Source organism: Bos taurus, chromosome 9 (genome assembly GCF_002263795.3).
Source record: "Bos taurus isolate L1 Dominette 01449 registration number 42190680 breed Hereford chromosome 9, ARS-UCD2.0, whole genome shotgun sequence".
Lineage (NCBI taxonomy): Eukaryota > Metazoa > Chordata > Mammalia > Artiodactyla > Bovidae > Bos > Bos taurus.
In genome coordinates this window covers 80,398,177-80,425,710 of record NC_037336.1, presented here as the reverse complement: position 1 = coordinate 80,425,710, position 27,534 = coordinate 80,398,177, and the positions used below count along the sequence as shown (strand labels likewise).

General features: G+C 42.9%; 1 protein-coding gene across 9 annotated transcripts in view; it reads left to right on the top strand.

Annotated features, from left to right (window-relative positions):
- Positions 1-11,981: 11,981 nt before the first annotated feature.
- HIVEP2 (HIVEP zinc finger 2) overlaps positions 11,982-27,534 on the top strand; it is a 218,688-nt gene continuing 203,135 nt past the window's right edge. For 3 of the 9 annotated variants that reach the window (XM_024997037.2, XM_005211000.5, XM_024997035.2), the window contains exon 1: positions 11,982-12,845. The gene's annotated coding sequence lies outside the window, so the exon portion shown is untranslated. Of the gene's footprint in view, positions 13,238-13,903; positions 14,136-27,534 lie in introns of those variants that run through there. The other 6 variants (XM_059889918.1, XM_059889919.1, XM_010808640.4 and 3 more) reach the window with 3 other exon arrangements.

Genomic DNA, 27,534 nt, shown 5'->3' with positions numbered 1-27,534 from the left:
TTCCACATTAGTCAAACCTACTAAGATAGATAGTACTCAAACCAAGTTTTCAACTCTAGAGGCACTAGCTAGCTTGCTATTTGCCTTTCATTTCTAATTGTTTTCCTAAATTTTACCTTCTTAAATGTTCTTTTATACGTACCAGATAACTGATTGCACTGATAATATGTACCATCGTGCTTAGCACTTTCACGTTTACCTGTGTAACTGGCTATGGTTCTGTGTATGGCTTCCCAGGTGGCTCAGTGGGTACAGAATCTGCCTGCAATGCAGGAAACACAGGAGACACGATTTGCTCTGTGGGTCAGTAAGATCCTTTGGAGTGGGAAATGACAACCCACTACAGTATTATTGCCTAGAGAATCCCATGGACAGAGGAGCCTGGCAGGCTACACTCCATAGTGTCGCAAAGAGACACGACTAAAGTGACTGAGCAGGTATGTAAGCACTGTGTGTGTTCACTCTGTCCTTCCTCCCTCAAGTTTCTTGAAAGCAGTAAGATTCATCTAGCCTTTTCCCAGAACCTAGGACAATATGAAGAACAATAAAGAACAGCCAGATTCATGGGCTTCATTGAGTTAAAACCCTAGGCTATACAGCACTCTTAGCTTCAGCCTCAATTTTAGCTGAGGATGAAAAGCATTAAAATGATGACCATCTTGTAAACAGTGCCTAATAGCTTAAAAGAGGCCCAAATATTCTTAAAAAGTGTAGGAACTGCATCCTTCAAGATTGAGATTAAAAATAAAAACAGCTTTGATAGTGATAGTTTCTTTGCAACACAAGCTAAGAAAATGAGTCTGCCTGGAACTAGAGGAAACTTCTACAGAGTTTGAACTGTGTCTACATGGTTCAGTGGGTTCTTAGCCTCCTCACTGGGCCTGCCAATCAAGACTCTTAGCAGAGAGCTTTTTTGGCAGACAAGCCCTGACTACTTACAATGAGGCAGACATCACCGGGGCATCTCAGAGGCCAGACACCAGATGGTAATAATATATTTCAACTATTAGAAGTTTGTATCAGAAAGCTAAAGGTGAAGGCCTTATCCCATTTGTCAAATGATGCAATTCATTATTAAATCAGGACAAACCAGTTAACATCTGAAGTATAATTTTGGTTGCTATTTATAATGCACTCACCGGTTCATTTGCCTGAACCGGCTTATTTAATTGTGTGCAGCTTTTCACAAAAAGGTTAGGGCGACTGAGGAAATGACCTATGCAAATCACAGTTCAGGATAAATCCAAACTCTTCTTCAAGTGCCAATGAAATGTTAGCATGCTTGAGTTATTTGATGAAATTATGTTTTATTTAAAATAATTTGAAGAGGAAACTCTCCAAGTAAATTTACTGAGCTCTGACAATAAGTGTAGAATTTTGGTGATAAAGTTTTTTATAACAAAAGTACACACAAAAAGTACCCATTTTCAGACTCACAAAAAGAGAGGGTGGTGATAAGTGAATCAATTAATTTTTTAAAACATTATTACTAGATGAAAAAAAATGAAGATGTTAGCAGATCAGGGTATCTGTCCTGGGAAATCTCTACCAATTTTTTACTGAGAAGCAAATAAGTTTAGTTTTGAAGAACCTTTAGTGGATAAAATCTTAGTAAATCTGGCACTTACTCTGGAAAGAAGAGATCATATAGTCAACCAGACACTAAATGTTTTAGAACTACCACACTATTTACCAGTGGAATTATTATCATCATTATCACCATCATGGCTAACATGTATGTGCCAGGCAATGTTCTAAGAATTTCTACCTGTCAATTTATTTTATCCTCTCAAAAATTCTATGAGGGAGGTGCTCTTAGCATGCCCATTACAAAGATGAGGAAACTGATACCATATAGATAATAAGAATCATCAAATATCAGAATTAAAAGGAAACTTAGGGCTCATATTGTTCAACTCTCAGTTTATAAACAAGAATACTTAGACCCAGAGATTACTGTCTTGCTCAGAGTCATATAAAAATTTAGTGTCCAAGCCACAGATATTTATACAAATAACCAGCACATAGTAAGTGCTTGTTGCATGCCACGTACCTGTTGCAGTAACACTGAAATAAATACTATTGTCCCAATTTTGCAGGAGAATTTGCTCTCAGAGATGTTAGGTGCCAGCCTCTCTCCTAAGTTCGGAAGCACCAGAATCAGGAAGAACCTTTCAGTTTGTTCCACATAAAACAAAATCTCCATAATCATGGAAAATTCAATCATATAGCTTCATGCTTTCAGACATTTTGATATTTAAAATCATGCAAATTTTCTTAATTTCTGCTTTCATTTAGGCTTTTTTGGGAGTACATTTTCCCAATACTGTTATTAATACTTATATAAATGAACCCCATGATGAAATGTCTTACAGAGAACTTCAACTCAAATGTAAGTTATCTTGATTTTTTTCCATCCTCAAATTTCACCCTGACCATGAAATTTAATGTTTCCCATCATGTATATGTCACAGTTTTGGCTTTTTAGTAACATCATGGTTAAAAAGGGATGTTTTAAAGGTGATAAGTGGCTATTTGTTTTTAGTATATATCTGTTTCTACATAGTTGGATAAGAAAATATTAGAAATGCTTTTTAAAATGAGAAATATATATTGTTTGCTAAAGAGAAGATATACATGTGCGTGTGTATATGCATACACACATATATATATATACCTGAGATTTTACATAATCACTTACTTTTTATAATTAAATGCATATGAAAATGTTGGTTTTCTAAGCTACTTAGCCAAATATCACATTTTTCTGTGTAAAGGGGAAAAATGGAAAACTTAGATTTTTAAGAGCAAAGTGAATTTGGGAGTTGCTTCATTAACATGGAGACGTGATTTGAACTTAAGTATCCCCTAATAAGAGAAATCTAGATAGCATATTAAAAAGCAGAGACATTACTTTGCCAAAAAAGGTCCATCTAGTCAAGGCTATGGTTTTTCCAGTGATCATGTATGGATGTGAGAGTTGGACTGTGAAGAAAGTTGAGCACTGAAGAATTAATCCTTTTGAACTGTGGTGTTGGAGAAGACTCTTGCAAGTCCCTTGGACTGTAAGGTGATCCAAGCAGTCCATTCTAAAGGAGATCGGTCCTGGGTGTTCATTGGAAGGACTGATGCTGAAGCTGAAACTTCAATACTTTGGCCACCTCAGGTGAAGAATTGACTCACTGGAAAAGACCCTGATGCTGGGAGGGATTGGGGGCAGGAGGAGAAGGGGACGACAGAGGATGAGATGGCTGGATGGCATCACCAACTCAATGGACTTGAGTTTGAGTGAACTCTGAGAGTTGGTGATGGACAGGGAGGCCTGGCATGCTGCGATTCATGGGGTTGCAAAGAGTCAGACACGACTGAGCGACTGAACTGAACTGACTGAATAAGAGAAAGCTACCCTTAATAGATATTCAGAAGGCTATTATTTTTACTCATCTACTCTGATAACACAATGCATGTTCTGAGACAAGCTGGAGGTGGTAACCAAGGGCTTCATTTATCTGAAATTAGAAGTGTCCATAATGGGTTGGCAGGGCGGTGGGCAGCATTGTGTGTTTCCCAGTTCTCTCTAATTAGCCATAGAAAAATGTGAAGAACAGCACCCACATTATCCAAATTCTCTTTAGGATTTGCTACCTTAAAAACTATTTTCCTTTGTTACATTCAACATGTATAATTACGCTTTCACAAAGTCCTCTGCTTTGGAATTATTTTCTCACTGACCTGCCATCCAGTTGCAAGTCATCTCTAGCAGCCACTACTTATTTACTGAAGGCTCTTTATGGGAAAAGTTTTTGAAGTTAATTAATAGAGTATATCAGATACATATTTTTTAACTCCAAGGTCTCTCTCCTTGTTCCAGTTACTTACCCCATAAAGGCATGTTACTCTGGCTCCTGGTTGCTTCTCTTACATTATTTCTCAGGACTTTCTCCCCGACTCCCTACCTCTCAAGTCCAGCCACACTTGGCTTTTCAGTTCCTCTTAGTACTGAGCTGCTTCTTGACTTAGGGATTCTACAGTTACAGTTCCCTCTTCCTGGGGCTCTCTTTCCCTGCTCTTCGGTCAGTTCTTAGCCCAAATGTTACCTGGGCAGATACTCCCCACCCCCATCCAACACTTCTCAACCTTACCTATCTACTGTTTATCAATTACCTTGATCCATTTTTCATGACTTTTTTCATGATTTGGACTATCTTGTTAATTTGCCTATGATCAGTTCCCCAACCAGAATGTGAACCCCACAGAGCCTAGAGGCCTCACCTGCTTTGTTTATTCCTGTGTCTCCAGCTACCAAACATTGCGTACCACATGGGCACTCAATAATTAATTTTTGGAACAAAAAACATAGATAGATGGATAGATGATAGATGTCTTTGCTCAAAATCTAATCTATGGAGATGGAAGTTAGAATGCTGATTACTTCAGGGGTACATTTACTGGGAAGAGTCATAACGGAGCATCTTGGAGTGTTAAAAATATTTTCCATTTTGGTCAGGGTAATGGTTACACATATGTACATACCTATATGGGCTTCCCAGGTGGCTTAGTGGTATAGAAGCAGCCTGCCAATTCAAGAGACACAGGAGACATGGATTCCATCCCTGGGTTGGGAAGATCTTCTGGAGAAGGAAATGGCAACCTACTCCAATATTCTTGCCTTAGAAATTCCATGGACAGAGGAACCTGGTGGGCTACAGTCCATAGGGTCGCAAAGAGTCAAACATGACTTAAGCAACTGAGCACACATATCTATCTATCTATCTAGACCCACATATACATATATACTGGGCTTCCCTGGTGACTCAAGACAGTAAAGAATCCACCTACAGTGCAGGAGACGTGGGGTTGGGAAGATCCTCTGGAGAAGGGAACAGCTACCCACTCCAGTATTCTGACCTGGAGAATCCTGTGGACAGAAGAGCCTGACAGGCTAAAGTCCATGGGGTTGCAAAGAGTTGGACATGACTAAGTGACTAAGCACAGCATATAATGTATATATGCAAAAAGCAATCACACAATTTGTTCATTTTGTGTACCTAAATTTAAAATAATACTGGCTGTTGTATCCTTCAAGGTCTAGTCTATGTGCATGGTGTTCAGTAACCCTGGTACTTTGTCAGGCATGCCTAATATCCAGCACAAAATCTTTAATTGATGGAAAGTAATAATTGCCTTAAAGAACAGATCTAAGATCCACATCTGAACAAGCTGCTTCCCCAAAGCACATACAGTTCTTTTTAATGTAGATCTGTTTTAAATCTGACCCTGTCTGTGTCATTATATGAGATTTTATTTAGCTAAGGCTGTGCCATGGCTTGTACGCAGCGGCCAGGAAAAGTAAGAAGGCAGGGATAAAACCCTAACTTTAAAATTCATTGTATTTATTCACCCCAATGCATAGTTCACGCAGTCTCAACTAATTGAGGATTCCGTAGTCTAGATGAGGAGAAATGATTAGAAAACAATGGCAGATAAAATGAGAGGCACTATGGGGACATGGAGTATGTCAGTTTGCTGGGACAGAGCCTTCTGACATATTCATGTACATAGGTAAGAATGTCAATGGAAAATGACATACTAAATAAATACTCCTCCATAAAATTTTTTTTAAAAGATAGAAACCAAATAATTAGCTTTGTAATACTGCTATACCATATGAAAAATCAATGAGAATGGTTTTACCTATATACACAGACTTTTCAAATAATTGAATCAATCCTCTTAGATACAAAATATTTTAAAAATGATTTTAATTTTCTCTTGTGGAAATCTTTCTAAACAATCCTGGATTTCTTCTTTCCCTTACACAAAATGTATTGCTATGACACACTTCTCTCCATGGTTTGAGTTCATCAGGCATATTGATGGTTGCGTGAGACCAGTGGGTACCCTGTGTACTGTACTGTGATCAAACCAACAGCTTGGTGAATCCCTTTGCTGCACATCTATGTAATTTGGGAGTATTCTCCTTTGGGTCTCAGATAATATCCTCTACTAGCACATATCCTCTTTGACATAATGCTTTTTAACCGTATTTTACATAAAATTTCTAGATAAGGGCCTGAGTTACTACACAAGGTTTGTGACAGCTTGACTTCTATTTCTCCTCTTAACTCAGAGTCCAAACTATAAAAAAGAGAGCTAGATCTGATCAGCAGATAGATTAGGAGTGGGTCAAGTCATTATTTTCAGAAATCGCCAAAGTATAAGGATTTAGGTATCAATAAAAGGCTTCATTGCACTTCCCTGGTGGCTCAGTGGTAAAGAATCTGTCTGCCAATGCAGGAGATGTGGGTTCAATCCCTAGTGGGACAGATCCCCTGGAGGAGGAAATGGTGACCCACTCCAGTATTCTTGCCTGGAAAACCCTGTGGACAGAGGAGCCTGGCGGGCTACAGTCCTCGGGGTCCCAAAGAGGTGGACACAACTGAGTGACTGAACAACAACAAACAACAAAAGACTTCACTGGATAAATTCAAGAAAAATGCTTTTTTTCCCTAACACATCTTAAGGCTGATAATGGGAAACAGTTCTTCTCATATCTGGGCATACAGTACAATGAATTTATGCATAGGTTTAACCCCAAATCTCTGTCCCCTCATCCTTACCCATTATTTATCCATCCTCCCAAATATGTCCATTTCCTTAGAATTGGAAATTGAGGTTTTCTCCTAAGAAACTACTCGCGAGCTTTCGAAGAATGCAATGGTCCTTGATAGGCTCTCTCCTCTATTTTTTCCTTTCTGCTGCCCTCCCCTCTTGTTCCCTCCCTTCAGGCCCTACTGGATTGTCAGGAGTTCAGAACTGTCAGAATCTGTGGTTAGAAGGCGATCTCCTTGTTGTTCGGATGAGGAAGTAGAGGCTTGGAGAGGGAAGGCAAGTCTCCCCTGAGCTCAAGGTCAGAGGGGGACCTACACTCTAGACTGCTGGAACCACCCCCTTCCCTCCTGCCTGAGAAGCCCAGATCATCATGGCGCCCCCTTCACAGACCCTGAGCAGAGGCATCCTCAGTGGGTACCGAAGACCTCATTTTGTTTTGCCTGTCTCTCATTTCCTATTTCTCCACCCTTTCCCCCATAGCAATCCTGCCCAAGCTTTGACCTCTTTGTCTTATCCCCCTCCTCATATCATCCCCATCTTATGCTTTATCAAGATAAATCAGTCTGAGTCCTGAGCTAGCTGTCACTTTGGAAAGGCAATTTAATAAATAAATCTCTCATAAGAAGTTAATAACCTATTAAGAGCTTAGGATAGTAAGAGCTCACTACTTGTATCTGGCTTGTAATGGAAGATTTTGATAGATGCAAAGACTTAACCCCAAGTAATGTCTGTTGAGTGAAAGAATTTCAGTTATAATTTATTTTGGAGTGGCAGGAGCTAATGGAAAAGAGTAGAATGGGAAAGGGCTAATGTGCATTTCCCAGGTGGCGCCAGTGGGAAAGAATCCTCCTGCCAACATAGGAGACACAAGAGATGTGGTTTGATCCCCCGGTTAGGAAGATCCCCTGGAGAAGAGAATGGCAATCCACTCCAGTATTCTTGCCTGGAGAATTCCATGGACAGAGGAGCCTGGCAGGTTACAGCCCATGGGGCTGCAAAGAGCTGGACACGACAGAGCAACCGAGCACCAATGTGATGTAGGTAAATTATTAGTGAGGTATTGTTAAGCCTCTGTGTCTCTATATCTAAGGTGCATTAGGATTTCAGTAATCCCGGTACTGACTGTTTCCTAATCTGAGTTTTTGTACTTTATTAAGAAGGTTTTCCATGAGAGGCCACTGAACTCGTCTTCTTAGGAAAAAGACCAGATGTACATATTTCCTGAGTGCTCTCAAGAATGAAGAAGTCAGTCTTCCTAGCAGCATGGACCCGAAATGCATAGTACCCTTCCAGAAACTGTGGTCAATGATTGGTTCTGGTGCAAGGACTTGACTAGTAGGCCTGCCTGAGCTATCTGGGAAGGTCTTTTCCTACTGCAGTTGCTAACCTAGGAAAACAGTCACTTGGGACTACAGCCAGCACACCGCAGAATGCTGGTCTGAAGAGGGAAATGAACAGAGAGACACCAAGAGCTGAGAGAGGGGAAATGACTGAACCAGGGTAATATCATCTGAGCCTCAGGGTCCCACTGGAATTTAGTCCTTGATATTCTGGTTGGGTGAATCAATGAAGCCCCTTTTATTAAGCTAGTTTGAGTTGAGGATTGCAACTTGCCAACTGCAAGAGTCCTGATTAACAACACGGCCTTGCCTGATTCTGGAAGCTTTATGTACAATGGCTCTTGGTACCCAGTTCCTACCTGACTGGGTGTATCAGTCACTGTGCTCTGTGGCAGTACCTCTTGAGATTTAGAATGGATAAGGATCAAAAACTTATTAAAATGCAGATTCCTGGCCCACAAATTTTCAGATTAAGTGGGATTGGGTGGTAACACAATAAATCTGCCCTTTGTCAAGCTTTTTTTTTTTTTCTGAATGAGAAAAGTCCCTACAGTGGCCTGGGAGGCTATTTAATTCACAGGCAGTTACATTCTGTTCCTGTCACACTGTTTCTCTTAAGGTCCACAAACACGCCAGGCCTGCTCCGGTCTTAGAACTTAATCTTAGCTGGTCCCTCTACCTGAAAAGTTCTTTACTCCAGATATGTCCACTGCCAAATCATTTCCTTTTCAAGCCTCAGCAGAAATGTCACTTCTCAGTGAGTCCCATTCTGATCTTCCTATTTAATACTGAAACATGACACCTCTTACCCCACCCTTTACCCTATTTTTGTTTTTCTTTGTAATTCTTTGTAATTAATTTGTAATTTTATCTTCCAAAGTTCTCCACCATTTATATGTTAGGGCTGTTTTATATCCTGTTCCTCTTCCATCTCCTTTCCCCCTCACTAAAATACAAGTTCCAGGAGAGCAGAGATATTTCGTGCGTTCACTGATCCTAAGTGTCTTCAGCACACAGTAGGCACTCAATAAATATTTTTTGAATGAAGTGCTTTTAGGGACTTCCCTGGTGGTCCAGTGGTTAAGACCTTTTGCTCCTAATGCAGGTGGTCCAGGTTTGATCCCTGGTTGGGGAACTAGATCCCACGTGCTGCAACTAAGAACCAGTGCAGTGAAAGTTTAAAAAAAAAAAAAAAAACACGCTTTCAGTTTGAAGTGATTTCTGACTCGAAAAAAATACCCTACTGCCATGCGGCATTATTTTACTTTCTTAATATCTCATAATCCAGATTACCAGATTTTCCTTTCCTTTGAACCTGAGAAGTAAGAAGAAAGACAAGGAATGAAAAGAAAGTTCCTACCTTGTTGTGATGCTCCATGTGGGTGTCCAGGCAGGGTCAAGCTCTGCCCTAGCCAACCTCACTTACTATAGCACTTCTCAGGGCTGAGTGCACAGTTTACCAAGGCCAGTTTTGGTTTTGACTTTGAAGTTCTCTGGGGAGAGGACTTTTTCTGTTGCCATATTGCCCTTAAATAGAAGTAACTAGACAGACATGTCTTAGCATTAGCGGCTGGAGACAGGGATGCTTTTACTTGAAGACAGTGATTCTTCCTACCAGAGGGGATGTCACCCAGTGTACACATATTCATAAGTATTTTTACTTGTGCTTCAACTCAGTTCAGGCTATCATCTTTAGTGTCTGATGATTTGGGGACAAAAGTTTGACTAAAGACTATCTTTAGGGGTCCACTTAGGTCATCAAAACTCATGTGTATTTGCTTTAAAAAAAGTAAACTAATTACCTAAGTATCCTAATATTCACATTATACCATTTAATCTAGTCCTTTAAAACAGACTTTTAAGATTTCAACTAACATTTATTCTTGTGACGCAAAACACTGCTTGCTACTTTCCTTGCTTAGCTTCTGGGAGCTTGGGCAGCTGCTGTTGTGTGTGAAAGAAATTTGGATTCTTAAAGAAACTGCTTAATCTCTATTAAGCAATTAAATAAAATGGGTTCTGGGAGTATGTAGCAGGTGGGTTTGACAGTGAAAAATATTTTCAAAAATCATGTTTTGCGTATTAAACGGATGTCTAAAAATGCAATGGCATACATTTAAGAGAAAATGATGATCGGGAGTTTTTATTAGGTGCTTCAAGTTAAGTCAAGAAAGGCAGAACGTTAAAGAACTTATACAATGAAAGGAGAAGCCGCTTCAGTGGAAGTAGGCCCTGAATTTAAATGAACTCATTTTCAAAGGACACAGTGAAACTTTTTACAAATCGTTCAGATTTTTCTCCTTTAAAAAAATATCGGTAAAAAAATGTATTACCGCTTGACGGTGCAGAAGCGGCCTTCAGGGCTCTGTCGTCCTTGCACCGGAACCTCAGAAATGCACTGATTATACGTCGAAAAGAAAAACAAAACAAAACAAAAACGAAACCGGCAGTGCTTGCAGTCATTAAAGGGGCTGTCCTATTAATGCACTCTCTTTTAATGAAAAGGGAAGGGAATATTTGATATGCCTTGACATTTGGTCCCTTTCCGCGAAATCTGAAACTTGAGACGCAAAACAGTCCGCAGTTGTCGGTGAAATACCTGCCTTAAAAGCTGAACCACAGTGAATGTATTTGGCCCGGAATTCCAGAGACTAATTTCCACCCCTCCCACGGAGTCACCTGCTCAGGGGGAACCCCGGCCAGAAATCCGGGTCGCGCCAGGTCAGATCTTGCGCGTCTCTTGTTTACTCCGCCCGGGGCAGGGCGGCGGCGCGGCCGCGGGGTGGGGAGGGCGGCTGGGGCCCGCGGCGCCCGGGCACTCGGCTCTGCTCGGGCGCCCAGGAGGGGCTGTGCGCGGTCCCCGCCGGGTCCGGAGACCACCCGGAGGAGGCGCTCGGGGCATCTGCCCGGCCCGACGGCCTCTCGCGGCTCTCCAGCCGCCGCGGCCTCCAGGGAACCTCCCCCTCGAGGATGTACATGAGTCCACACGAGCAGGCTAGCGGCTCGAGGGAGCCCCGGTGTCTCCCAGGGTGTCGCCGGGCCGGGGAGGAAGCCCAGCGCCCCGGCGCCTACTCGCCTGGGATTCCCCCGCCCCCGGCCCCGCTCTCCTTGAGCTGCGTGTGATTTCACTCGCGTCCCTTCCGAGGAAGGGACTCGCGCAGGCTAGGGGCGGCCGCTCGCCCCAGGTCCCAGCTCGGCCCACCAGGAAGCCGCCAGCTGCTCCCTGCGCCGCTGCCCCAGCCGATTTGAATACCCCGGCGGGGCGGGCCGCGTTCCCCGAACTGGGTGCGCCCAGGGCGCCCTGGTGAGTGACCTCAGGGAAGGCAGTTGGGGCATTTCGGGCGCCTGAAAAGTTCGTGCTTCCGCGGGGGGTGGGGGCGGGCGGGCAAGGAAAGTGCTACTAATACATTTTGCTAAGCTCCAGAAACGCAGCCAGCAGCTACAGTCTGATTTTGTTTTTCTTGACCGATAACAGAAATGTGAGTAGCAGAGGCGGGGTGAGGGAAAGGGATCAGAGGATGGAACCGGCCAGAATCGTCCAAGACAATACTCATTATTCTGTAAATCCCGTGCGTGTTCAAGACCGGGAACCAGCATCTGGGAAATAGGGAAGATGGGGGTGGGGAGAGGAGGTTTCCACATCCCTAAAGGAAATTCTCAGGCTCCCAGAGACGCCCAAGTATTTTTTCTGCATGACAAGTAGAGACCAGCCCTCCGGGGGAGATCCCCGATCCAAGCGAGCAAGAGCGCGGCCGCGGTCTTCCCGCCCGGAGCGGCCGCGCGGGGGCCCGGCCCTGCCCTAGCGGTCGCCTCCCTGCCCCGTCGCCCCGCGAGCCGCTCAACCCACTCCGCTCGCCGGCTCCAGACTGGTTTTTCTGGTTCAGCCTCCCTCCCTGGGACGCGCTGGGGGATCCGATGACGTCGCTGGCTGAGTCTCTCCCTCTTCCTCCCTCCCTCTCTCCGCCTCTCCCCCCCCGCCCGCCCTCGCCGCGCACTCCTCCTAGTAACTTCTGTTCGGGGAGGCGCTGCCAGGAATAACCCGGTGCGTCCACAGACCGGGAGGGGAGGCGGCCGCTGCGGCTCCCGCACGCAGACGGCTGCGGCCCGGGCCTCGCGGCTCCCTCCCGAGCCCGGTGGCCCCTGCCCCGGGCCCATCTCCGTACAGTGTCAGAAAAATAAATAAAAGGAAAGAGGAGCCTGGGCAGGCGGTCGGGATCGCTTCCCTCCCTCCGCACCCGCCCTCCCTCTGTCCTTAAGGAAATGCTACCAGACACCCCCCACCAGACACGCTCAGCCTTGGCGAGGAGCGGCCGCCGCGGCAGCGAGAACAAGGGCACCAGGGGGGTTTCCTCCCCCTCCTCCTCTCCCTCCTCTTCCTCCTCCTTCTCTCCGTCCTCCTCCTCCTCCTCCTTCTCAGCGGTGACTTTCCAGGTGAGCGGCCGCCTCTGCTGCTGCTGCGAGGATCCCCCTCGCCCGCTCGGGCTCGGGCCGCCGCGTCGCGCCCTCCACCCGCCCCTGTCACCCGGCGGCGGCCGGGAGCTGACAGCCGCCCGAGGGGCTAGCGGCCCGGGGGCGGGCGGCCGGCCGGAGGCGGGCTGGAGGTGAGGGGGTGGAGAGGAGGCGAGCGGGGCGCCGCTGAGCGCTGTCTCTGCCCGCCCGAGGAGGGTCTCCGCAGAAACATCTCCGGTGACTGTGGCACAAGTCTTGGCCAAGTTGTGTCTTGGACGTTGAGGTTCCCGGGAGCCCGGAGCAACTTGGAGGGTCTCCTGGCTCCTTAACCATATTCCTACACGTCTCGACTTTTGGGGGTGCTGGGTGCAGCCTCGGGGTGCGTGGAGGGCGGACCGACCGTTCGGGCGAGCAGAGCGGCGGGAATCTAGGTCCCTCGGCTCGGTAAGTGGCCTCGGCGCGGTGTTTTTTCCTGCCTTCTTTAGCATTGGGAGCTTGTTTCACTTTACACCGTAATCGCCTCCGCCGGACCCCTCTGGCCCCTCCCGGCGCGCGCCCCCGGCTCGGGACCGGCGTCCGGAGGGTGAGGGTCGGAGGGGGCGGGGATGGGGGAGACCTCGGGAGGGGGGTCCGGCGCGTTGGGAAATGCGGGGAATACCCTGGCCGAGGATCTATGCAGATGAGGGGAGGCTGCTTTGCGTAATGTCCTGGGGGGAGGGGGCGGCGCGGGAGCGCTGGAGGCAGGAATGTGCCTGGTTACTAATGAGGGACGTGCACCGGCGCGCACCGCCGGGCCACCGCTGCGGCTGCCGCGGCCGCCGGCCGCCCGTCATCAGGTAACGGGGGAGGGGGCCGCGCGGCGCGGGCCGGGGCCGGGGGCGGGCGGCGCGAGGGCCGGGCCGCCGGCCTGCGGCCGAGCGAGCGCAGCGGAGGAGCCGGCTGTTGGCATTTCGGCGACTCCTTTCTCCTCCCCAGCGGGGAAGGAAGGAAGGAAGGAAGGAGAGAAGGAAGGAAGCGAGGAAGGAGGGGACTGTCTCGATGGAAGGTTCAGGCGGAGGCGCCCTCGCCTTGCGGGTGCACCGACCGCAGAGTGGCTCCCGGCGCGGCGGGCTGGCCGGGGGCGCGCGAAGACCGGTGGGGGCGTCTTGCATGCGTGTTCGTCTGTGCGTCTGCCGGGGGACCGGGAAAGGGACATGTGTGTTTGGGCTGTGCACTGTGGGGAGCTGGGTCTGCGCCTTTATGTCTGTTCCCTGAAGTGGGTGGAACGTTGGCCCGTTCCGGGAATGTTCCATGACGTGGTGCAGCCACAGGAAGGGGGTTAACGAGGGGCTCTCTGCCGCGGCGGCTCTGCCGGCTGCTATCAAAGCAGACGTGCGGCCGCTCCTCCTCCTCTCTCACCTCCCTTCACCCCTCCCCCCGCCTTTCCTTTCTGTGCGTCTGGTTCTGGTAGGGGCGAGACAGGAAAACACTGCTGGGGGTGGGGGGGGGCGGCGGGGGGGGGGGAGGTGATGTGTGTGTGTGTGTGTGTGTGTGTGTGTGTGTGGTGTCTGTCGTATTTGGTGGGGGAGACTCCAGATCTGCTCTGCCACCCCAGCTGTTATCACAGATCCGTGCGCTTTATACGCATGTGCCTCCCGCGTCCTGTCCGTCTTACATAACACATCCAGTGCAGCAGAGGACACGAGAAAATGCGACCCCAGCCCTCCCAGCCGAAATCGGGCGAAGGGGTAGAAGGTCAGGAAGTGTCCCTTGGTGTTGTCCTTCAGGGACGTGGCTCCGGTGGGGGGAAAGGAGAGGGGGAGGAGGGTTTTCTTCAAGTGGCTCCTCTCTGACTTGAAAGCATCTAAGTAGAAAGGACTGCAGGAACTAGTCCTCTCTAATGGGAAAGCTTTTACATGCCACGCCAAGGAAAAGTGGGTACTTTAACCGCAGGAGTGCAAAGAGAGAGGGTCCTTAATAGAGACGCTCGCAGGAAATGGGCAGTCATACGTGCGGGGTAGGGGGCAGTAGGGATGGCTTCGAGGGGACCGCAGGACTCCCTTGATAGTAGATCGGTTTCACTGGAGGGTTTAGGACACCTGTAATGGTTGAGAATTCGCACAGGAAGCAGAGTGTGCAACTGACATTGCAAAAGCCCTATTCTCTGCACAGTTACTTGGGCCTAAAATGAACATAAAAAGGCTTGTTTCCGGTACTTTCATTATAATGGAAAATTTGAACTGATTTTCCTCCTTCCTTTTTTTGCCGTGTTAAAAATAATTCAGTTGACTTCCAAATTGTTATTGGTACTCTTCCCCCACCCCCAAAGGCTAGACCTGGGTCAGGCAGGAGAGAACTGTGTTTTTCTAGCATACCCAGAGCCCTGGTCAAGGGCTATTGATTTTTCTCTTCAGTACAGTTGTTTCTTTTGTAGTGCCTAATCAAGCCCAGAAATTACTTGAAATATTAATAAGATCCATTTTAATTAAGTTTGCTATGATCTGTCCTCCTAGAAAAAAACAGTTTAACTTTATTAGAAACGTTTTCTCTAGTGATGTAGTAATGTTTGGTGCTGTTTGTCTTTGAGGAAATCAAGTTATTTAAAATATTTGCACCTATGTGTTATATGTACTTAAATATATATTACATATATCATATATATAGCACATATATATTAGAATTTGTGAATGTCTTGTGCTTATTCTCCATATAACAGTGCCAAAGCAAAAATTTACCCAAGAAGATTGTATAATAAATAGACTGGTTTTGATTTTTAGGATATAGGCCAAATAATTTATCAAGACAGAAATGCCCTCCACCTGAGTAGAAAGGATATCATTTTCATTATTCAGACAAAATTCCTGTGGAACACTAAGAAGTCATGGTACCAGATGAAAACTGCATTTTTATTTTAAGGTGAAAGGGATTTACCTGTATCTCCTTAATGACAGTGTGCTTCAAGTGTCATAATCCCTTTTGACCACTAGGTTTGAAATGCAGTATATTTCTTAAATATAGGAAAATGTTGTATTACAGTGGTGAAGCTGTTAGAAAATTGTCTGAGTTTCTTGCTATGAACATCGGTCAGGTACAAAACAAAATCTGCTTGTTGGCACCTATATTTCTGTGATGGTGATTGTATTTTATGTAGTTGACTTTATTAGAGACTGCTTTTATTTATATAAGGGCATTTATGATTAAACCAATGTGAAATTAATTTGGGTGTAATTTGGGGCATGATAATATATTAATGATGCTACAAATTAAGATGTAACTGATTTTCAACTGGTTAGATCCTTGTAGCAGTCTTTGGAAAGATACCATTAGAGCAGATAAAACGTGTTTATATGTCTCTTAAACATGGAACATAAAAGTGAATTTACTGTGTATATTATCACGTAATGAGATCATATTATTTGACTACCTTGAAAGATTAGCCAGCAAAATCTTTTGATTGATCAGGCTCCTTTTACGTGAGATGTGTTGATAAATGTTCTTGTTACTATGAAAACAAAACAGAAGCAACATGTTTGCAGGTGTTCCTTGTGGAATAATGGTACATGTGTCTGCTTGAGGTTTTGGCGCTTTGTCACTATTCAGAAAATCAGGCTGAATCTTTTATGCTGATTCAATCAAAATGAAGAATCTTTAAGAATTTGCCAATTTTTTTTTTAAGCAGGGTTTATTTCAGCAGTAGCAGCTACAAATTACATGTACTCTTTCTGTGTTGGTTTTAGATTTTTGAATTATTAGTACTTAGCTGAAATTAATCAGAAAGCTTCAACATAGGAAAAAAAGTTTTAAAGACCTATAGAAAATGTTATTTAGCGAGGAAAGTGTAATCCATTAGGATGGGGAATATTGATAACCTGATGTGGTAAATATTATAATAAGGGGAAAGTGGCTAAGATCAACTGGATGGATGGTTGTGCATCCAACTAATTACCTATGTCTGTTAAACATGATTTTCACATTTGGGTTCATAGCCAGCCTCAGCAGTACTCTCTGTAGGTCCTGTAGGTGGAGAAATGGTTCACAATTTAAATTTCCACCTGAAGCTTCCAGTGATATGCTTCTGGTTAATGTATTTATATATTAATTCATTGTGAATCCATAGTTTGGCTAAAACTTGGTATGTAAATATTGTGCCTTTTCAACTGATATTAGAAAAAGGAGCAGAGGTAGTTTGCTAAGTCAACTCAGCAGACTTCAGATTTCATAAGGAACAGACCATGTGTATGGCTTTGCTGTAACCACAGAGGCAGAGTCTTCATTAATCTTGAGTAAAACTGCAGTGAATCTTAAGTCAGTGAGTCAGTCTTCTTAATGTTCGAAGCTGTGGATGAACATAGAGGATGGAGGGAAAATGGGAAACTTTATGGAAATAATATTGTGCTTATTTGAAGGAAATTGTGTAAGTCATATAATTTTCTGCTTGTTCCTGGTATTTGATCACAATCAAAAGCATTGCTTTCTATATGCTGTTTATGACAAAGTTAATAAAAAGGGAGGTTATAGATCAGTATTTGTAGCTATGAGATAGCTCTAAGTAATTTGGAAAAATATTTCAGCATTTCATCTATTGCTGTGAAGCAACACCAGGTCTTTGTGTACAGGGGGAGGACACAGCTTACTTGATCTGTGAAATCTTTGGTTTCTGAGGTAGATCATGGATACTAGCATTAATATAGACCTAGGACTATACTGTTTTAACCACTACATTTAGAATAGAATCAGAACTGCTTGATAATTTGTGTCATTTATTGTTCTGGGTCAAATAATGAGCCACTAATCTTAACATATACTTTCATTGCCCATCACTTGACATGTGACATGTATTAACTGTCATGTGATCTTACAAGTGTCCATAACTTTAGATTTCCTAACAGCTACAAATTTGGAATCTAACCATTTGATGTATTTGAGGAAACTGCTTGCTTTGGAGAGAAGCAATGAATGAAGGATTAGGCTCCAAATTTGTAGCTTTGGAAAGAAGCAATGAAAGTGATGTTTGTGTGCCTGAAGACAGTTCTGGGCAGAAAGCAGGTGGGGTTTGACCTGCTCCTTTGGTAACAAGATGGTTGGATGTAAAGTCAGGAAGTATTCAGGGCCCTCCAGTGTTTTGCCTTGTCATTCACTTAAAATCCTAGCCCTTTCTTTAGAGTATTATGACAGTATTATGACAGGTGCCCTGGTTGTCTTGATCAGTTGCAACTTATTCATCCATTCATTCAACAAGTATATACTAGGAGTCAGACCTTGTGCTGGATACCAAAGGTATGATGATGAACCAGATCACAAAAGGAGCTTGATCTGTTGGGGCTGACCGGTCCTAATCATTAGGTCTGTTATAAGTGCTATGGAAGAAACATAAAGGAATGTGTAACAAGAGGTCTGTCATCCCTGTCTGGGAGTGAGGAGGCGATCTCTCTGAGGAGGTGATATTTGAGCTGAGACTGCAGAACAAATAAGAGGAGAAAAAGATAGATGGGGAGAGGGAAATATCCTTCAATGAAGGAACAATGCAAATGAACCGAGGTTGGGGGATATACAGTGTTTTGATGAGTTAGAAGCAGGCCAGTGGGGCTGGAGGGCGGGTAACAGGAGAGGTAATGCAAGATGAGTTCAGAATATGTGGGCAGGTTGACTACATGAATGATTGTCCTTCTTGGCATAAATAGAGACTGTCCTTGGCAAATCCAGGCATATGATGAACCTACCATTGGCCATGTTAGAGACTTTCATTGGAGAGGGAATTTGGGAGGCAGGGCCTAGAACCTGGAGAAGGCTTGTGTGTAACCTGTGTCTTTTCATAGTACCTCCATATAAATGACTCTCCTGGAAATTTGTTATAATTTTATATGCTGACTTCAGTTTGAGGGGGTTAGTTGTATGAAAACTAACAGATTTTTTTTTTTTTTAAGGAATAAGTAGTTTGTTTTAAAATATACTTGTTTGGGGCTCCAGTTAACTAATTGGCTGGCATCATTGATTCAGTTAATGAATAACTGCAAATTCAAAAGTCTTTACAAGGTCATTGTGTGAAGTAACCGATTAATCTTTAGAGCTCTGCATGAGCTGGATCTACTATGATTTTAAATAGCTACTAAAACATTCATTTTCCCAGGTAATTTTTCTACATGTTTGCAAACGTTAGAAATTTTGGAGAAATTTGGATCTGATTTTTTTTTTTTTTTTTGCTTTCTGTGTGATGAGTGGTCAGTGTAATACTTACAAGAGAATATGAAGGCAAAGAGGTTCTTAAAATACAACATTCTTTTATGTAGTCTTGGACTCATGTTCCCTTTTGTCAGCTGTATCATTTAATTATTTGCTTCCTGTTTTAAAATTTATATAATGTAAAAATTTTTACTTAGGTGGTAGAAAGAGTCAGTATTTGGAGATATTCCAAGCTTGGTCTATGGAGTCATACTGGAGATCAGAATGAATAACTGAGAAATAGAAAGACAAAGATCCCTGACTGCAAGAATTGTACAGTCTAGAGAAGACAGATGGTTTCTAAGTAAACTTTATTAAGCTTACAAGTGAAAGCAATGTATGAATGGAAGCACTTTTTTTATTTTCCCCCAGCAGGAAAGATTAGAAAATATTTTTGGGAGGATATGATTTTTAACTGGGGCCTTGGAAAATTGGGTAGGATTTCAGTAAACAAAAGGGGAAGGGAAAGGCCCAGCATAATTTGATCTGGAGTTCCGGGGCAGAGTTAAAGTACTGGGGGAAAAGAATAAGGTGAGCCTGGAAAGACACATTGGTTCCAGATCTGTGGGGCTCTACAGCCCTTCTGAGCTGGATTTCACTTAGGTTTTTGAGCAGAGGAGTGATACTATGATGTATATGTTTTAGAAAGATGGTAAGGGTATATGGGATGGATATCTTGGTAGCTGAGAGGCAGTAAAATTGTTGTAATGGTCCAAAGAGAAGTAACAAAGATTGACACTACTGCCTAACAATATGATTCTGTCATCCTGTTAATGGACATCTGAAAAGCACCTTGTAAAATAGTAACAAGAGTGATTAAAATATTTTGATAAAAATGACCCAATAGGTATGACAGATTGTCAGTTTGAACTACATTTTAAATACAGCACTGCATTATTATTTTAACCTCCTGTAAAACTTTTTGCTCCAGAAAATACTCATAAATACTAATAGTTAAAGTTCACCAACTTATGAAAATGGTTATAACTGAGAATTACAAACTATTTATGTTTTTAGGTATAAGTATTTAAGAAATAAATAGATGATTCATTTCATGGTTCGTTAGAATACTGCTTTTAAATTTTATTTATTTATTTTTTGGCTGTATTCTTTGCTGCATAGATTTTTCACTAGTTGTGAGTAGGGGCTACTTTCTAGTTATGGTGTGTGGGCTTCTCATTGAGATGGCTTCTCTTTTTGCTCTTGGGTGCGAGGGCTCAGTAGTTGCGGCTCCTGGGCTCTAGAACACAAGCTCAGTAATTGTAGCACATGGCACATGGGCTTAGGTGCTCTGCAGCATGTGGGATCTTCCTGGACCAGGGATCAAACCCGTGTCTCCCGCATTGGCAGGAGGACTCCTTGCCACTGAGCCACCAGGGAAACCCTAAAATACTGCTTTTTCATTGATAACTTTTATACCTAATTCACAGCAATACTGGACAGGTAGCCTAGTGCAGTGTGTTTGAAAAGCAGTGGTTTTTTTTTTTGTTTTTTTTTCTTGACAGATTTATTTGGTGGTTTTATTTTCTCTGAAAAAGAAAGCAGGAGGTCTCTGAAACTTATTATTTGCACTATGGCAGATTCACTACATTTCAGAAGCTCAACAGAAAGATGGGACTTTTGAAACTAGGCAATAAGTAAATGTAGACACACCCTCATTTGTATTTGCTTGGGGATCTGTAGGCATGCATATGTGTATGGGCATGCAAGTGCACAAACACCCTAATCTTAGAAAATCATATGTGTACAGTGAGAAGGAAAATTTGATACTTAGAATGCAGTGTAGTAATTCTCATCCTGATAGTTGCAGAGAGTATTTCTTTTAAAATGGAGATTAGGTCTAATTCCATATAAAGAAGATTATAGGAAAGGTAATTTAAATTGTAAGTAGCTTTGTTCACTAAAATGCTAGATTCATTTGAAACAGTGTTTTATTTCTTTTGGAAGCCAGACAACTAGTTTAATAGTGTACATATGAAACACTAATTTGGTTTGTTAATTGGATGCAATTAAACTGAGGTTATTTTATACTGCTTAATTGTCTGAAAATTACATGCATTGCCATGCCTGTGTAATGTGAGGCAAAAACTGGGGGGTTAGTGGGAGCCGGGGCAGAGGACTTAAAGTCTAGTTGTGTCTTTGCAATTAACTTTTTGTAAAAACTTGGAAATGGGTCATTTTATACTCTGGACTTGATTTGGAAATGGAAAAGATGGAAACAGATGGCTTCTAAAGGCTCTTCCAACTCATATTTTATCAGTTTATAAATTCTTTGTAGTTATAGAGAATGCAGTGTCATTATATTCTGTAATTATGGTATTACAAGGATGAACCAAACACTTAAAAAAATCAGCCCAGTGCCAATTTAGCAAATCCGTTAGAAGGAAGGGAATTTAGGTTTTTAAGAACACTTACTCTGTGCAGGCTTCAATGCAGGCACACTCCTCATGGTTACACTTAACGAAACCGAGACTCAGAAAGGGTAAGTGGTTTTGCAAGGATGCTCTGATAGTTGGTGGTGAAGCTGGATCTGAACTCAGGGCCGTTTGGCTCCAACAACCTGTGGTCTTTTCACCATTCCACACCACATAAGCTAGTGTTTGCACATCAAAATTATTTCAAAAATTTAAAGAAATCATCAACCATTTTGTCTCTTTATTGCATTGTTCTCCCCAGTAGTTTATACACATCTGCCAGTGGGATACCCAGGTAGCCTAGGGGTTAAGAACCTGGTTTGAGGGCAGCTATCCTTGTGGCTCAGCTGGTAAAGAATCCACTTGCAATGTGGGAGACCTGAGTTCAATCCCTGGGCTGGGACCATCCCCTGGAGAAGGGAAAAGCTCCGCTCTACAGTATTCTGGAGAATTCCATGGACTTTATAGTCCATGGGGTCTCAAAGAGTCGGACACGATCGAGCGACTTTCACTTCACTTCACTTCAGACCTGGGTGAATTCCAGTTCCACGACCAGCTCGGGGAATTTAGGAAGGCCAGCTAATCTCTTTGCAATTACAAAATGAGAATGGTAATCTCTGTTTAAGGGTCATTGGGAAATTTTTATGAGAATGTGGACACTGGTATCAATGAAAGTGGAAGTGTTAGTCGCTCAGTCCTGTCCAACTCTTTGTGACCCCATGGACTATAGCCCACCAGGCTCCTCTGTCTATGGAATTCCCCAGGCAAGAATATTGGAGCCGATTGCCATTCCCTTCTCCACAATACACAGTAAACACTTGATACCTCGTAGCTATGATTGGGGCTTTCCAGGTGGCTCAGTGGTAAAGAATCCTCCTGCTAATACAGGAGACACAGGTTTGATCCCTGATTTGGGAAGATCCCCTAGAGGAGGAAATGGCAATCCATTCCAGTATTCTTACCTGAATAATCCCATGAACAGAGGAAACCTAGGGGGGCTGCAGTCCACGGGGTCTCAAAGAGTCAGACACAAATTAGTGACTGAGCATGCACACACGCAAGCAAGATTATTGTTAAGAAGGGGTATGTGTTAGTTGCTCATCTGACTCTGCGACCCCATGAACTGTAGCCTCCCGGACTCCTCCATCCATGGGATTTTGCAGGCAAGAATACCGGAGTGGGTTGCCATTTCCTTCTTCAAAGAAGGGGTTAGATCAAAAGAAAAGACAATAAAATTCTTAGACTTTGATTGAAATGGTTTAAGAAGTGATGTCAGAAGACACTTGTTTCTTCATAATTAACAAATGGAAATAGCAATTAAAATTTGGGATATTTCTCCTTTAACTCAGCCAGTGCTACACTAGTGAAGTGGACTAAATTATGTGGTTCTCTGTGTATCATCCTTCTTGAGTTTTTGATCTAAAAATAGCCTTTGGGGCCAGAATTACCCAACTTGAACTTCTCCGTAAATTGCAAGAGCCAGAGAACCAGTGTTTACTCCTGGGGCCTTGGGCTTTCTTAGGAGACCAGCTAAAGTGTTTATGAGACTGCTGACTTTTAAACAAACATTTATTAATTCAACAAAAATTTATTAGGCACCTACTCTGGAAAAAGTGCTGTACTGTACACTGGGGATTCATCAGTGAACAAAATAGTAAAAAAAAAAAATTCCTGTCCTCATGGTGTTTATATTCTAGTGGACTAATTTAGAAACTTTTTATGGTATTCGGCCATTGTACTACTTTCTAATGTTTTTAGGAATCTCTGCTTTTATATTGAGTCACTCCATCCAAATAACAGTTAAAGAAACATTGTAAAATCTTACTAAATCAGTAATGAAAACATCCCATTTTATATATATATATATATATACACACAGCTTCCCTGATAGCTCAGTTGGTAAAGAATCTGCCTGCAATGCAGGAGACCCTGGTTCAGTTCCTGGGTCGGGAAGATCCGCTGGAGAAGGGCTAGACTACCCACTCTGATATTCTTGGGCTTTCTTTGTGGTTCAGCTGGTAAAGAATCCACCTGCAATGTGGGAGACCTGGGTTCAATCCCTGAGTTGGGATGATCCCCCAGAGAAGGGAAAGGCTACCCAGTCCAGTATTCTGGCCTGGAGAATTCCATGGACTATATATAGTCCATGGGGTCACAAAGATTCGGACACAACTGAGGGACTTTCACTTTCACTTTTCACACACACACACACACACACACACACACACGTATTTGTATTTCTAGTAAGGTAGCTGCTAGAAATGTTTTTCACAGTAAGGTAGTTTTTAAAGAAGTACTGTTTGTAAATAACTAAATATTATAACACTAGCTCTTTAAAAAATTCCTCTTTAGCATTACAACCCTTCATACTTACAGAATCACGTCCTGGCTATTTTTTTTTTTTTTAATGGGATGGAGGAAAAAATGGTTTACAAATGACACATAACTATTGTAAAACACATTGATCAGTTTGTTAAAGTGATTACGACAAATAATATTTGGATTTTTAATTTTGTTTTTATTTTGTTTAAATGAATTTTTTAAATGTATTTTAAGTCTTGCTTAAATGAATTTTTCATTTTTAACGTGATTTTTCTTATGAAATTTCTAATGGGTGAGGATGGTTTCCGCTTTCACGAAAGCGTGGTAGACACAAGGCGTGGTGTGCAGCAGGTGCACAGTCGATACTTGGTGAATGCTTGAAGTCCTAATTCTCAAAGACGCTTACTGTTTGCCTGGTGAGAACAGACCTTTGACCCACTGTAAGCAAAGGCGTCATCAGAACCACATGAGGGATGAAATCTTGCTCCCACAGGCACATCAATCTGCTCACCCTTAACTGTTTCTTCAGTTTTTTTTTTTAAGTCCTCCAGGAAACAGCTCCCTCACTTCTCCATGCAGCAGTCACAGACACTTCTTGCAGCCATAGTCAGCCTCTTCTCGGGTTCTGCACTTCCCGCTTATTTTTATAGCAAGGGAACAGATGGAGTCATCTTGAGGTAGTTTTTTTCCTGCAGTTGGATAGAGAAGTTTAGCGTCGAACCCGGATTCCTCTCTGCAGAACAGTTTTCTTCGGCCATATTTTGTTAGGGTGCTCTGAGGAGGAAAGTTGTATGGAGGTGGTCATGGCTCAGGGCGGTGGGGCTTGAGAAAGACTTGGGTCTTGGTGGGCCTGCTTGGATGAATTAGGCAGAAAAGAGGGAGGATGCGCCTTTTCTCCACTGAAGACCCTTGCCCTATGCAGGCAGAGAAAAATGAAGAAGCTGGGGGTGAGTCTTTTCTTTTCACTTGAAGCGAGTGAGGAAATCTGTCTTTGCAACTCAGCGGCGCCCCATGGGACAGTCCTAACGGCTGGCCCCGGCACTTGATGGACAGGTCATGGGAAGTTCAGCTTCTCTTTTATCCATGGAACAGTTATCAGGCTTTATTATTATTATTTTTTCTCCTGATGCTTCCATTTCCAACAATCCCCATTTCTCTAATCGAGGGAAAAAAGAATCCAGGGTTGGAAACATTCAATTAATTTTCTTGTCATTCAATGTATTTGCAATGTGTCAAGGTTGTGTTGGGAGAGATAGAAATCTGGGGGGTAAAATGAGGATTTCACATTTCTTTTGTGCCCATGTTGTGAGGATGTGCTCATTAGAGCTCACACCAGGGTTGCAGAGGACACCAGGAGGGCTGACGGTAAATCCTGACCCCACTAGTTCATTGCTTGCCTCATTATTGATTTTCAAAATGATTCAGGCCAAGTGGCTGTACCTCCGTTACATTTCATTGTTTCTTCATCTGTAAAAAATGAAGCGTTGTTTATAGCACTGCCCTACCTCCTGGGAACAGAGCAGGGTAACACAAGAGAACTGGAGTGGCTATTTTTAGGATGTGAAGCAATACTAAGTTTCGAGAATAATTCAATTGTTGGGGGAAAAAAATCTGGTGCACAGCAATACATTTGTGACAAGGGTTAGTAGAGTGTTCTTGAGATAATTGACTGCTATTGATGCAATTTATTACAGGCATATGTAATTGTTTTCAGAAAGATAATGGTCAGCAGCTCCACAGCTTAGTGTCATATCCCTAATGCATCTAAATTTTGGACGGGTCACAGATGAGCATGTGTACCAAAATTTTGAGATAGTTATACCCATGTCAAGCAAAAGAAAAGGAATCCAAATTCATTTGTTTTTGAATTTATAGTCTGTTTACTTGTTCAGATGACCTCAGTGATACTGCAATGAACTTGTTACCCAAATATAATCAAGTGTAGCTTTTAAAATGGGCCAGGTGGCTGAGAGTACTCAAAATGACCTTTAAAAATAAATCACCCGGCAGTATAGAATATAGCAAAAAACTGGATACTATGTGGAGGTTAGATTTTTAATCCATAAACTCAAATTCGTTCCGTCATCAGTTGATTTTTGTCCATGTTTGGTGAGAATTTACTAATGTCAAACCTAATGTCATCTGAGAATAGTTATGCTAAATATTAGTAACAGATTTGGAAGAATTGTACATTCTAGCTAGTAATCCCAGGAGCTTAGATTGTGAGGACATTATCCTGATAATTTGTCTTTCTTTTCCTATATTCTTCCTTTTCCTTATGTAGAATGGGAGCAATGAGAAGCAAAGAGAAGACATTTTGAAATTAATAACAAGTTTTCCTGGCTTTGAAGCTTGCTGTGATTATTTTAACCCTTCTTACAAAAGCAAACAGTGTCTAACAATATATTTAATGGTTGACATCTCCTTTAAGCCAACTGGTTTTGGTTTATGTTTCATAAAAGATTTTTACAATATGCCACACTGTTGTGTAAATCAAACTACTGTTCTTATGTCTGGCATGTAAGTGTTTCTGAAAAGTGAGGCAGTGAGCGGGTTAGGCGTGGGGAAATGGATTTCTGAGACTCTTTTGGAATTTGCAGATGGCCTGCTTCCTTGTTCAAAGGAACCTCTCCTAGTGCTAGTTTCCAGACAGGTCAGCTCTTGGGTGTGAACAAGCTGCACCTCCAGTACTAGTTTAGCATTTTGTGGGTAATTTTGCCTCTTCCTGTCACTCTGGTACAATGTGTAACACTGCAGTGATGACTTTTTTAGGGCATCCTTTAAAGTGTCTTAATTTGAATTATGCTGATTATCCTTAAGGGTAGGGTCTGATGTATTGATTTGTCCAGGGATGACAGAACACTTTGTAGTGTGAAGTTTTTCGCTGAATTTCAGGCTTAGAGAAAACCATTGGAGGCATCATTTAATCCCCAACTGAGTGAGGAGCAATCAATCACTCAGGACAAATCACCAAGGACTGCTTGCATTCACTCTACACACACAACTCTTCCTTTCTCAGGGAGGCCTGTCCACTCTTGGACACTTCAGTTCATCAATTGAGCCTTCTGCCGCTGTCCAGAGCAAGTTTGCTCATCGACTTGCATGACAATCATATCATTATTTAAAGATAGCAATCATGTTCACCCTAAGTATTCTTTTCTCCAGGCTAAATATTCCTGGTTCCTTCAATTAGACCTCTTATTATGTAGTTTTCATTTTTTATTTTATTAATTTCTTTAGGGATCAGGCTGTTCGTGTCTGAAATCTACTTCAGGCTATTATTTTTTTATGAATCCTCAAAAAAATTACTTACCTCCAGTTACTCTTCAGAATATATCCTCTTGCCAGCTGGTTTAGAAACATTTTACAGACAAGGTCTAGACATGCTTTTTGAGGCTTACAACTGGAAGAGAGCGGGAATGTCCAATAATATAATACAAATCTATTTTAACATAGATGATTATGGAGATACTCGTATGTGTAAAATGTATGGGAATATGAAATAAAGTATAAATAGTATATAAAATATAAAGAAGACGGACTATTCTCATCATCAAAACTTTTTTTAAGTGAAATAAATTAAAAAATAATGATTAAGGTAAGCTCGGTCAGTGAAGGCAGGTTAGAAGTAGAGGGGTTTTTAACAAGCGGATCCTTTACCTGCTGTTCTTTAAGACAAGCTCAAGACTTTCTTCTGTTAGTCACCAGTTCTGTTAACCCTATGGGGCATGATTTGAAACTGTTTACACTGTGGGACTGTCACGACAATCAAGATAGTGAACATAGTCCTTACTGCCAAAAGTTTTCTTCTGCCCTTGTGAGGCATCATCAAAACTTTTGTAGTTTTCTATATTAAGGAAAATAACTATGCAAAGGAAGCTATAATTAAAAGAAACAGGTTGTGCATATATATGGAATTTAGAAAAATGGTATGCTGTTGCTGCTGCTAAATCACTTCAGTCGTGTCCGACTCTGTGCGACCTCATAGACGGCAGCCCACCAGGCTCCCTCGTCCCTAGGATTCTCCAGGCAAGAACACTGGAGTGGGTTGCCAGTTCCTTCTCCAATGCATGAAAGTGAAAAGTGAAAGTGAAGTTGCTCAGTTGTGTCTGACCCTTAGCGACCCCATGGACTTCAGCCTACCAGGCTCCTCCATCCATGGGATTTTCCAGGCAAGAGTACTGGAGTGGGGTGCCATT